The sequence below is a fragment of the Heptranchias perlo genome, chromosome 1, assembly GCF_035084215.1.
Source record: "Heptranchias perlo isolate sHepPer1 chromosome 1, sHepPer1.hap1, whole genome shotgun sequence".
In the NCBI taxonomy this organism is placed as follows: Eukaryota; Metazoa; Chordata; class Chondrichthyes; order Hexanchiformes; family Hexanchidae; genus Heptranchias; species Heptranchias perlo.
The window spans coordinates 74,828,779-74,841,767 of NC_090325.1; the positions used below are offsets into that span (position 1 = coordinate 74,828,779).

At 44.0% G+C, this 12,989-nt stretch overlaps 1 long non-coding RNA gene across 1 annotated transcript in view; it reads left to right on the top strand.

The window, feature by feature from the left end:
• LOC137332014 (uncharacterized) overlaps positions 1 to 11,792 on the top strand; it is a 168,346-nt gene extending 156,554 nt beyond the window's left edge. The window contains exon 4 of the long non-coding RNA XR_010965561.1: positions 11,727 to 11,792. This is a non-coding gene — a long non-coding RNA (uncharacterized lncRNA). The remainder of the gene's footprint in view (positions 1 to 11,726) is intronic.
• The last annotated feature ends 1,197 nt before the right edge of the window (positions 11,793 to 12,989 follow it).

Below are 12,989 nucleotides of genomic sequence, written 5' to 3' on the forward strand. Positions count from 1 at the left end.
TGATGCACCTTGGGGCATTTTTCTATATTAAAGATGCTAAATAAATGCAAGTTGTTATTTTTAAACATAATAGTTATTAATTTATTTCTAACATAGGGCTAAAATAAAAATAAAATATACTATTAATTGGTAGCTAAAATTTGTATAAAGAAATAACCTGATTGGGAAAAAAGTGACTTTAAATTCCTTCAGTCTGTGTGATATAGTTCAGAGCCTGAGAGCTGTATTGTATGATTCTCACAGGTACCATCTGAGAACATACTTGGAATGTTGTGAACACTCTTTATTGCCAATAGTAAACATTTTATACTGGAAGAGGGGATGTCAGATTAAGCTGTGGCTCATGGTTTAATCAGCATGAAACAGATTGGGGTACTCATTACAGCCATATTAATATGATAATTACAATATATTACTTTCTAATTACATTACTGATAATGGGACTAAATTTAAACACCTTTTCCTATCTTCTCAGTTATACCTTATGCAATAGCACGGGTCTCTGAGCACCATTCAGACTTTTAATTTAGTGGTACCACAGCCAATTCAGAAGGCATAAATTTCTGTGTTTGTGTTTCACATTAACTTTAGCATATATTCTACAAATTACTCCTTTGAGTAAAATAGTGTAGTGCAAAATAACACACTTTTAATGTTAAGCAGCAATTAAAGGAAACTATGCAAATTTCTAACAGGGTTCCTGTTTCTCGTGTTGTGGTAATGACTCCCATTTCAGGAAGAGCAGCTGAGGGAGTAGGCAGAGATCCATTGGTCAACAGAGCCCAAGGCAATTAGCAAAAGGAAACTTTAAACAGTCCAGGTGTAACAGCAAGTTTATTGGTGAAGGAGAAGCGGGAAAAATTGGGGACTGTAACCTAAGAGCTATTAGGCATTGGTGTTAGATATTTAGGGATCATCCCTACTTAAGGCACTGACCATACCACAGACTATTATAATCTCAGTAAGAGCCAGTGTATGAGAAGTTTGTGCTTCAGGAAAGATATTTAGGTTCATTTGTCTGACTTTGCCCTGCCACAAGATAGCCTTGCCAGTGCAAGCCTGAAGTCCCAATTAAGAGTCCCAGCAAGCAAGGGAGAAGCTTCACAGATGAGGTGAGATCTTATCAATAATTTTTTCCATTAAGACCACTGTTAATTTCTAACCTAAATTTCTCAGTTTCTCTTATTTGCTGGCACAATAGATGTAATTATCCAACTTTGTGCTATTGACAGGAAGCCTTGCCTGCCGAGCGGGCATATCAGAAATTTGTGCAGTGCCATGATTTCCTGCCCATTTAAAAATAAAGTGCATGACTCCATCTTGGATAAGTGAATTGACATCCTGGGCCTGATGAAAATCCTCACCAAATGTGTTGTATCCTAACTGCTATCATAATGGTATGGCTATTTTAGCTCTTTCTTACCCCTGCACTCCTTTCTCCTTGTTGGAGTACTTCACTCTCTACCACCTGTCTCACCTATCCTGCAGGGTTCTAGTTGTCTGTCATTTCCTCATCAGTATATAATCACTATTATCTGGAGTTAGGCTTAGTGCTGAACAACTCATCATCCTCAGACTACAACTTGCCACTTAAATTTTTTTTCCTCATTCAAACTGACCTTCCACCTATAGCATCCCACTTACCTTGCCATCATTCAAGGTTTTATTCAGTGGTAAGGACATCTGATTATTTCCTTATCTCCAACCACTCCACCATCACATTCCACCTTGGAAAAAAAAACACCAGTTCTGTCACAAGCACTCTTCAATTGTCAGCTCCTTCTTTTCTGCTCCACCAGCCATCAAAACATTGCCTGTTCAATAGCTGTCTTGCTTTTATAGCCGACTATCTCTTTGTCCTACTTAACCATCTGCAAATGTCAACAAGGTCGATCACTTCATTCTTCTTTACCACCATTTTTGCCCATAGACCAACCCCATGCAATATCTTATACTTTCCTTTTCCACCTATCCTAACCTACTGAATATATCTCCACCAGTGGCTTCTCCTGTGGTTTTGAAGTCCTTTCCTTGGGTCTGGTCCTTCTTCTCCAGTATGTGCTTTCTTTCCTTAGCTACTCCCATCCATAAGCATGAGGTCAGCTTCCATACATATGGTGACATGCAACTTTATCTCTCTGCCATCACATTTTGACTCCGTGACTGCTGCTATACCGTTCACTGTCTGTCTGACCTCAAATTGCAGATGAGCGGGAACTTTCTCCAGCTCAACCTCAGCAAGATGAGAACCATTCTGTTTGGTTTCCAACAAAAATTTCCCATTTCATGTGTTGAATCCACTGGCCACTCATCTCATTGCTGTTTGTGGGACCTTGCTGTGTGCAAAATCACATTTACATAAGAACATAAGAAATAAGAGCAGGAGTCGGCCACACAGCCCCTCGAGCCTTATCCGCCATTCAATCAGATAATGGCTGATTTTCGACCCCAATTCCATTTTCCTACCTGATCCCCATATCCCTTGAATCCCCTAGAATCCAAAAATCTATCTCAGCCTTGAATATATTCACTGACTCAGCATCCACAGCCCTCAAGTAAAGAATTCCAAAGATTCACAACCCTCAGTGAAGAAATCCCTCTTCATCTCAGTCTTAAATGGCCAGCCCCTTATCCTGAGACTCTGTCCCCTAGTTCTAGACTCTTCAGCTAAGGGAAACAACCTCTCAGCATCTACCCTGTTAAGTCCCCTCATAATCTTATGTTTCAATTAGATCACCTCTCATTCTTCTAAACTCCAGAGAGTATAGGCACATTCTACTCAAACTCGCCTCATAGAACAACTCTCTCATCCCAGGAATTAATCTAGTGAACCTTTGCTGCACTGCCTCTAAGGCAAGTATATCCTTCCTTAGATAAGGAGACCAAAACTGTACACACCAGTCCAGGTGAGGTCTCACCAAAGCCCTGTGCAATTGTTGTAAGACTTGCCTTACTTTTGTACTCCAACCCCCTTGTAATAAAGGCCAACATACCATTTGTTTTCCAAATTGCTTCCTGTACCTGCATGCTAATTTTTAGTGTTGACCTACAAAACAACAGTAACTACACTTTAGAAATAATTCATTTCCTGCAAAACATTTTGGGATGTCCTGAGGACATTAAAGGTGCTATAAAAGTGCAAGTTTTTTTTATCACCTGAAATCCTGATTTCTCCAATAGTTTCCATGTCAGTCTCGAGCTCCACCCTTCATATCATCCAGAACTCTGCTACTCATAGGGAGTGTGGCTTTTAGTACAGCTATCACTCCTTTTCCTACTAATCTCCAATGGCTCTTCATCTTCCACCATAGAATCTTAGAAAGGTTACAGCATAGAAGGAGGCCATTCGGCCCATCGAGTCTGTACCGGTTCTATGCAAGAGCAATCCAGCTAGTCCCTCTCCCCTGCCCTATTCCCATAGCCCTGCAATTTTTTTTTCCTTTCAAGTACTTATCCAGTTCCCTTTTGAAAGCCATGTTTGAATTTGCCTCCACCTCTGGTAGTGCATACAAATCCTAACCACTCGCTGTGTAAAAAAGCTTTTCCTCATGTCACCTTTGGGTCTTTTGCCAATCACCTTAAATCTATGTCCTCTGGTTCTTGACCCTTCCACCAATAGGAAGAGTTTCTCTCTATCTACACTATCTGGGCCCTCCATGATTTTGAATACCTCTATCAAATCTCCTCTCAACCTTCTCTATTCCAAGGAGAACAACCCCAGCTTCTCCAGTCTGTCCAGGTAACTGAAGTCCCTCATCCCAAGAATCATTCCAGTAAATTCTTTCTGCACCCTCTCTAAGGTCTTCACATCTTCCCTAAAGTGCGGTGCCCAGAACTGGGCACAATATTCCAATTGTGGCCGAACCAGTGTTTTATAAAGGTTCATCATGACTTCCTTGCTTTTGTACTCTATGCCTCTATTTATAAAGCCCAGGACCCCGTATAATCTTTTAACCGCTTTCTCAATCTGCCCTGCCACCTTCAATGATTTGTGTACATATACCCCCAGATCTCTCAGTTCCTGTACCCCTTTTAGAGTTGTGCCCTCTAGTTTATATTACCTCCTTGTTCTTCCTACCGAAATGTATCATTTCGCATTTTTCTGCATTAAATTTCATCTGCCACGTGTCCGCCCATTCCACCAACCTGTCTTTTTCCTCGTGAAGTCTATCACTATCCTCCTCACTGTTCACTACACTTCCAAGTTTTGTGTCATCTGCAAATTTGGAAATTGAGCCCTGTACACCCAAATCCAAGTCATTAATATATATCAAGAAAAGCAGTGGTCCTAGTACTGACCCCTGGGGAACACCACTATACACCTCCCTCCAGTCTGAAAAACAACCATTCACCACTACTCTCTGTTTCCTGTTACTTAGCCAATTTTGATGACAAGCCTATTATGTGGCACTTTATCAAATGCCTTTTGAAAGTCCATATACGCCGTATCAACCGTATTATCCTCATCTACCCTCTCTGTTACCTCATCAAAAAACTCTATCAAGGTAGTTAAACACGATTTGCCTTTAGCAAATCCATGCTGGCTTTCCCTAATCAATCCAGACTTGTCCAAGTTACTGCAAATTCTGTCCCGGATTATCATTTCTAAAAGTTTCCCCCCCACTGAGGTTAAACTGACTGGCCTGTAGTTGCTGGGTTTATCCTTGCACCCTTTTTTGAACATGGATGTAACAGTTGTATTCTCCAGTCCTCTGGTACCACCCCCGTATCTACGGATGTTTGGAAGATTATGGCCAGTACCGCTGCAATTTCCACGTTACTCCCCCCAGCAATCCAGGATGCATCCCATCCGGACTGGGTGCCTTATCTACTTTAAGTACAGCTAGCCTTTCTAGCACCTCCTCTTTATCAATTTTTAGCCCATCCAGTATCTCAACTACATCTTGCCTTACTGAGACTGTGGTAGCATCTTCCTCCTTGGTAAAGATATTTGCAAAGTATTCATTTAGTACCTCAGCCATGCCCTCTGCCTCCATGAGTAGCTCTCCTTTTTGGTCCTTAATTGGCCCCACCCCTCCTCTTACTACCCGTTTACTATTTACATGCCTATAGAAGACTTTTGGATTCCCTTTTATGTGGCTGCCAGTCTATTCTCGTACTATCCCTTTGCCCCTCTTATTTCCTTTTTCATTTCCCCTCTGAACTTTCTATATTCAGCTTGGTTTTCACTTGTTATTAACCTGACATCTGTCATATGCCCCTTTTTTTTGCTTCATCTTATTCTCTATCTCTTTTGCCATCCAGAGAGCTCTGGCTTTAGTTGCCCTACCTTTCTCCCTTGTGGGAATGTACCTAGACTGTACCCAAACCATCTCCTCCTGAAAGGCTGCCCATTGTTTAATTATTGTTTTGCCTGCCAATCTTTGATTCCAATTTACCCGGGCCAGATCAGTTCTCATCCCACTGAAAGTGGCCCTCCTCCAATTGAGTATTTTTACTTTAGAGGGTCCATGTCCTTTTCCATAGTTATTCCAAACCTTATGATATTATGATCACTGTTTCCGCACTGACACTTGCTCCACTTGGCCCGCGTCATTTCCCAGAACTAGATCCAGCAATGCCTCCTTCCTCGTTGGGCCGGAAACATACTGATCAAGAAAGTTCTCCTGAACACACTTCAGAAATTCCTCCCCCCCCCCCCCCCCCTCTTTGCACCTTATTATTACTATCCCAGTCTATAACAGGATAGTTGAAGTCCCCTGTTATCATTACACTATGGCTTTTGCACCTCTAATTTCCTTGCAAATTTGCTCCTCTATATCTTTCCCACTAGTTGGTGGCCTATAGAATACACCCAGTAGTGTAATGGAACCTCTATTGTTTCTTAACTCTAACCAAATAGATTCTGTCCTTGACCCCTCCAGGACATCCTTTCTCTGCAGCACTTCAATATTCTCCTTAATCAATACTGCCACCCCACCCCCCCTCCTTTCTTTCTTTCTTTCTTTCCCTGTCTTTCCTGAACACCTTGTATCCAGGAATATTTAATACCCAATCCTGCCCTTTTTTGAGCCAGGTCACCGTTATCGCCACAACATCATATTCCCATGTGGCTATTTGTGCCTGCAGCTCACCAACCTTGTTTACTGCGCTTCATGCGTTTACACACATGCACTGTAAACCTATCTTAGACCTTCTTGTATTCTCTCTTAGTCTGATCCCACCTAATACTGTACTATTTCTTATTCTTGTGCTATCTGTCTCTCCCAATCCTTTGTGCCTCTTGTTTCTCCTTTCCAATGCTACATCCTGGTGCCCATCCCCCTGCTAAATTAGTTTAAACCCTCCCCCACAGCACTACTGAACCTCCCCGCAAGGACATTGGTCCCAGCTCTGTTGTGGTGCAACCCGTCCGGCCTGTACAGGTCCTACCTTCCCCAGAACTGGTCCCAATGTCCCAGAAATCTAAAGCCCTTGCTCCTGCACCATCTCTCTGGCCACACATTCACCTGCTCTATCCTCCTGTTTCTACATTCACTAGCGCGTGTCACCGGGAGTAATCTGGAGATTACTACCTTTTGAGGCCCTGCTTCTTAATCCCTTCCCTAACTCCTTAAAATCTGCCTGCAAGACCTCATCCCTCTTCCTACCTGTGTCGTTGGTACCGATATGGATCATGACCTCTGGCTGTTCACCCTCTCCCTCCAAAATATTCTGCAGACGCTCAGTGACATCCTTGACCCTAGCACCAGGGAAGGAACATACCATCTGGAATCATGTCTACGGCCACAGAAATGCCTGTTTGCTCCCCTAACTATAGAACCCCTATCGTTATCACTCACTTGACCTTTCCCCCCCCCCCCCCCATGTACTGCTGAGCTACCCATAGTGCTATGATCTTGGCTCTGGCTGCACTCCTCAGGGGAACCCTCTCCCCCACCAGTATTCAGAACTGAATACTGGTTAGAGAGCATGATGCCCTCAGGGGATTCCTGCACTACCTGCCTGGTCCTCCTTGTCTGTCTGGCAGTCACCCAGTTCCTCTCTGCCTGCACTCTCTTAAGCTGCAGAGTGACCACTTCTAGAAATGTGCCATCCACGTAGCTCTCAGTGTCATGGTTGCACTGCAGTGACGCCAGCTGTTGCTTGAGCTCCTCCAGCTGACGACACTTCCTGCACCTTGTGGTTGTCCAGGACACGGGAGGCATCATGGAGTTCCCACATGGCACAAGATGTACATTCAACACGTCTGAGGTGCCCTGCCATGCCTCGATTTATTAGCCATGATGTGGAGATGCCGGTGATGGACTGGGGTGTACAAATGTAAGGAATCTTACAACACCAGGTTATAGTCCAACAGTTTTATTTGAAAATCACAAGCTTTCGGAGGCTTTCTCCTTCGTCAGGTGACGAAGGAGAAAGCCTCCGAAAGCTTGTGATTTTCAAATAAAACTGTTGGACTATAACCTGGTGTTGTAAGATTCCTTACATCGATTTATTAGATTACTAACTAAACTTAACTGAAATAAACTAAAGACTTACAATACTCTTATTATTAATTTACTGACTGTTTATCTACCCCAATTAACCAACCCCCTTTTAATTTCCCAGATCTTAGTTTAAACCAATGCCCTAGTTGAGAGAAAAAAAATAATACTCACCAACCAATCACTTACCTGCTGTCCTGTGATGTCACCCCTTGGTTTTTGTTGTTTTTGATCTCCCGGTCAGGTCCTCCGCCGCTCTCAATTTAAAATCTGCGTCCCCAGGCCCGAGACCAGAGTGGGACCAGGGGAGAGAGGCCCAGAGCGGGGATAAAAGGAGCGGCCACCAAATTGACTTTAAAATCTGCATCCTTGTTTTTAAATTCTTCCACGAAGTTACTCCATCCTACTTCTGCAACTTTCTCAAACTCTATGTCCCAGTATGCACCTTCTGCTCTTTTGACATTAGTCCAATGTTTTTCCTTCATCTCTGTTCTACAGAACCTTTGGTCACCACAATCCTGTTCTCTGAAATGCTCTTCCTAAACCCATCCATCTTGTCATCTCTTTCGCCACCTTCAAAAGCTTCCTCAACACTTACATCTTCAAACGTACTTTCAGTCACCTCTTGCAACTTCTCTCCAACTTCCTTCTTGGCATCTTCTGATCTTGTGTAAAGTGCCTTAACATGTTGCTACACTGAAAAGCATTATACAAGTGTAAGTTATTGTTGGGGGTAATTTTCAACATCATCGCCTGGGCGATTACCTGGTGGTGCGGAACGCCCACCCAGTGTACAACACACTCTATTTTCATTCCATTGTCTTCAATATGATGGAAATCGGGTGCATTTCACAACGGGCAGGTGGTCCTCCCCGCCACGTTACTACCTATGCGGTGAAGTTGAAAATGACCCCCGTTAAGTCCTCAGTTTGCTTGCTGGTTGTGCACATCTATGCAATCTCTTAATTCCTCATTCGTTGTTGTCTGTATTTCATCTGTAAATGCACTGCAGCCAGCAGTTATCACATTATGGAGTGTGGATCAACAGCTGGCCAACATCAGTAACAGCATTCTTGAACAATGCTGTGCTTTCATCTGGCTGGCTGAGGTTTCCCTTGCAGAAGCCAGCGATGATGCATGTTACTTGACAGCATGTCACACTGAACTGGGTGGTGGAATCCACAAATCTTTCCATCTAAACTTACATTCTTTCAGAAACTGAAGGAAGAGCTTTGTTCGGTTGCTCTTGCTAATGCAGCATCCTAACGTTCATGGGTGGTCCTGTTTTGAGAGAATCAAAAAACTGCTCAGAGCCCTGACCATGCTTAAACTGAATTCAGTAGGAGACTGCCCTTCAGTACTCACCACCCCTACACATTTCCTTATCCACAATTAATCATTCTTACTGTGTCTGTGGTGGCTCAGTGGGTAGCACTCTTGCCTCTGAGGCAGAAGGTTATGGGTTCACAGTCCCACTCCAGAAATTTGAGCACAAAATCTAGGCTGACACTTCAGTGCAGTACTGAGGGAGTGCTGCATTGTTGGGGGTGCTAACTTTCAGATGAGATGTTAAACTGAGGCCCCATCTGCCCCCTCAGGTCGACGAAAAAGATCCCACAGCACTATTTTGAAGAAAAGCAGGGGAGTTATCCCCAGTGTCCTGGCCATCATTTATCCCTCAACCAACATCACTTAAAAACAGACTATTTGGTCATTATCAGCTTGCTGTGTGCAAATTGGCTGCTGCGTTTCCTACATTACAACAGTGACAATACTTCATTGGCTGTAAAGTGCTTTGGGACGTCCGGAGGTCATGAAAAGCGCTATATAAATGCAAGTCTTTTTTTCTCCTCCTCAAACTCAATGCCCTCCCCAAATTTTGAAACACTAGACTAGCTTTGTATTTACAACAGTATTTATTCCATGTGACATTTGTATCAATGGCATATCAATTGTGCTGGTTAAAAAGTTGGAATAGTTTTAACTTGAAGTCAATGGAAATAAAAATCAGGAGATATAAAACAGGCTGCCGATTTGCTATCACCCGTTTTACACTATCGCCCAAAGTCAAAATTACCCCCAATGATTCAACAGCTTTATAGCAGGTTCGATCAGACCTGCTACTCTATTCAGTGTTGGCACGAACACATCAGACCTCAATATAAGTGAACTTGTGGCAATGAGAGACAAAATGGAAATTGAAGAAACAGGATTTGCAATTAACTATCATTTAATGCAGTCTCAGTGCATTCCGTGTAAATTAGAACCCTATGTAGAGTTGGTAACATGTCACTTCCCAAAATGTTTCTGTAATTTTTCTACAAATAAGCATTATCATATTTTTCCCAGAAGTTTTGTGGAAAAACACATTTTAAAATCAGTGAAAAGAACTTGGTGCAATTGAATCATTGTCTGGGTAGTGTCCTAGGCCCAGCCATCTTCAGCTGCTTCATCAATGACCTTCCCTCCATCATAAGGTCAGAAATGGGGATGTTTGCTGATGATTGTACAGTGTTCAGTTCCATTCGCAACCCCTCAAATAATGAAGCAGTCCGAGCCTGCATGCAGCAAGACCTGGACAACATCCAGGCTTGGGCTGATAAGTGGTAAGCAACATTCGCGCCAGACAAGTGCCAGGCAATCACCATCTCCAACAAGAGAGTCTAACCACCTCTCCTTGACATTCAACGGCATTATCATCGCCGAATCCCCCACCATCAACATTCTGGGGCTCACCATTGACCAGAAACTTAACTGGACCAGCCATATAAATACTGTGGCTACAAGAGCAGGTCAGAGGCTGGGTATTCTGCAGCGAGTGACTCACCTCCTGACTTCCCAAAGCCTTTCCACCACCTACAAGGCACAAGTCAGGAGTGTGATGGAATACTCTCCACTTGCCTGGATGAATGCAGCTCCAACAACACTCAAGAAGCTCGACACCATCCAGGACAAAGCAGCCCACTTGATTGGCACCACCCTAAACATTCACTCCCTTCACCACCGGCGCACAGTGGCTGCAGTGTGTACCATCCACGGGATGCACTGTAGCAACTCGCCAAGGCTTCTTCGATAGCACCTCCCAAACCTGTGACCTCTACCACCTAGAAGGACAAGGACAAGGACAGCAGGCACATGGGAATAACACCACCCGCACGTTCCCCTCCAAGTCACACACCATCCTGACTTGGAAATATATCACCGTTCCTTCATCGTTGCTGGGTCAAAATCCTGGAACTCCCTTTCTAACAGCACTGTGGGAGAACCTTCACATGGACTGCAGCAGTTCAAGAAGGCGGCTCACCCACCAACTTCTCAAGGGCAATTAGGGATGGGCAATAAATGCTGGCCTTGCCAGCGATACCCACATCCCATGAACAAATTTAAAGAAAAAGTGCTGGTCAGGGCAGTATTTGAAAATTTTGTAGATAATTTTGCTTTTCTAGTCTACTGTAACTAACAAGTCCTTCCCCAGATATGTTGTGGCATACATGCCAACTGACCATGTATAACAAAGACCTGATATTTACAGGGAGGTGGAGAGAGATCGTGTTTGCGGGAGGGAAACCCGGAAACCCAGGAAGGCGGAGGTCCAGCCAAATTTAACAGGACGTCATTAGCATTTTTTATTCTGTTTCCTGTCCAGCAGCCGGCCAGATTGACAGGTTAGCCGACTGCCAGGCGGGAAAGCCAGTGGCAGATGGCCGCAGCTGGAGATGGTCTCCAGCAATCGGCAAAGATTGGGTGCTGGTGGTTGGGGGTCAGAGGCCGGCAATCAGAGGGAAAGATCGGGTTTTGGTGGTGGGCGGTCAGAGGCCGACAATTGGGAGGGAGGCAGGCATGCAGAGATTGGGGTTTGGAAGAGTCGGGGGAGGGTCAGACGATTGCAGCAGTGAGGAGATGCCGCGGTCGGCAGAAGGTTTGCTTGAGGGGCTGGGGGAAGCACTCTTGCTCCTCCTGGCTCACAAGCAGTGCTTTAAAAAGCACTTACCTGCTTGACCCAGTTGCTCCCGTCTCCATTTTGCTGCCGGGTTTCCAGAGCCCTGTGAAACCTGGCCGGCCTGGATTAAACTTAAATTGGGCTCCCAGATGCTCTGTGGGAGTCCGATTTAAATATTATAATGAAGCGTCCCGCCTCTTGAGGAAAAAATGGCAACAGGCGGTTCGGGTCGCGTTTCACGATTTTTCATTCTTGCCCCCACCCGACCCACTCCTGCCCGTGGGGCGGGGGGGGAGATTAATATCAATCCCATTGTTTCAGCTTGTCTTTGTTTGCAGCTTAAAAACAGAAGGCCTCGCGCCTGGCGTTCTTGCTCACAGCATACAATCCAAGAATTCCCGATCTCACAATTTTGCCAGATCAGGAATTTCTACTCATCGTATCCAGCAGAGTTCAATCCCTGGAGCAAAGCAACAGGATCAGGTAGGAGCTGGCAGCAGCACCAAATGGCATATCGAAGTGCCAGCATGAATTGGGGGGGGGGGGTGGTGGGAGATGTGAGGAGAATGCCAGCTTGAGATAGGAGAAGGTGGGAGAAGGATGCAGCATAAACTGGGAGGAGGGGAGGGCAGGAGAGGAATAGCAACATGATCTAGGGGAGGGTGGAGAAGAAAGATACCAGTGGAAAGATGGGAGACGAGTGAGTCTGTGTTACTGTGACAACAGTGGAAACTATTTTAAAATAATCCAACAATCGGATTTACCAATACATATCCACAATAGCCTACAATTTCTCTGCAAGGAATGTGGGAAAACCCCTGAATTTTTTTCAGTTTTCCAATGGTCCTTCTCAAGGTCAGCATGAATTATTTGCTGTGGAGCTGTTACTCAACCAAAGTATTAATGTGCACACATGAGAGTAATTTCCAGCCTCACATTTCAGTATTAAAGCTAAATGAAAATTAGAAGATTTTTTTTCCAATTTTTGTAGGGTTTGTGTAAGTGGGTAATACAGTAATAAAATTATTACTGATGTTTGAGTAGCTTTATTACTGTAGTAGTATTTTTGCTTCGCCGCGTAAACTGAAAAGTTTATTTTTAAATGGTTGGTCTGGGGAGCCTGGGATTTTCTTTGATCAATCCTGTATTAGAGGAGAGAGAGAGAATTATTGGAGAGAATCTACCAGGCTGATTCTAAACTGAGCTATGAAAACAGATTGTGAGGGGAGAGTTGAAATATTTAAGATTTTCAGGGTTATAAAAAATGTGGATCCAGAAAAGTTGTTTTCAGGTCCAAGGTTTGAGGATTAGAGGACACAATTGTAAGTTAACAGCGGAAATTCATCATAAGTCTCCTTTTTCTGTTTCATTTTAATCTCTATCTTTAGTCACCCAGCGAGCTCTAGCTTTGGATGCCCTTCCTTTCCCCCTCGTAGGGATGTGTCTACTCTGTACCAGAACCATTTCCTCCCTGAAGGTCTCCCATTGTTCAATTACTATTTTGCCTGCCAATTTATGATTCCAATCCACCTGGGCAAGATCCCTTTTTAACTCAGATTTGCCCTCCTCCAATTAAGCATTTTCACAATCGATTGTTCCTT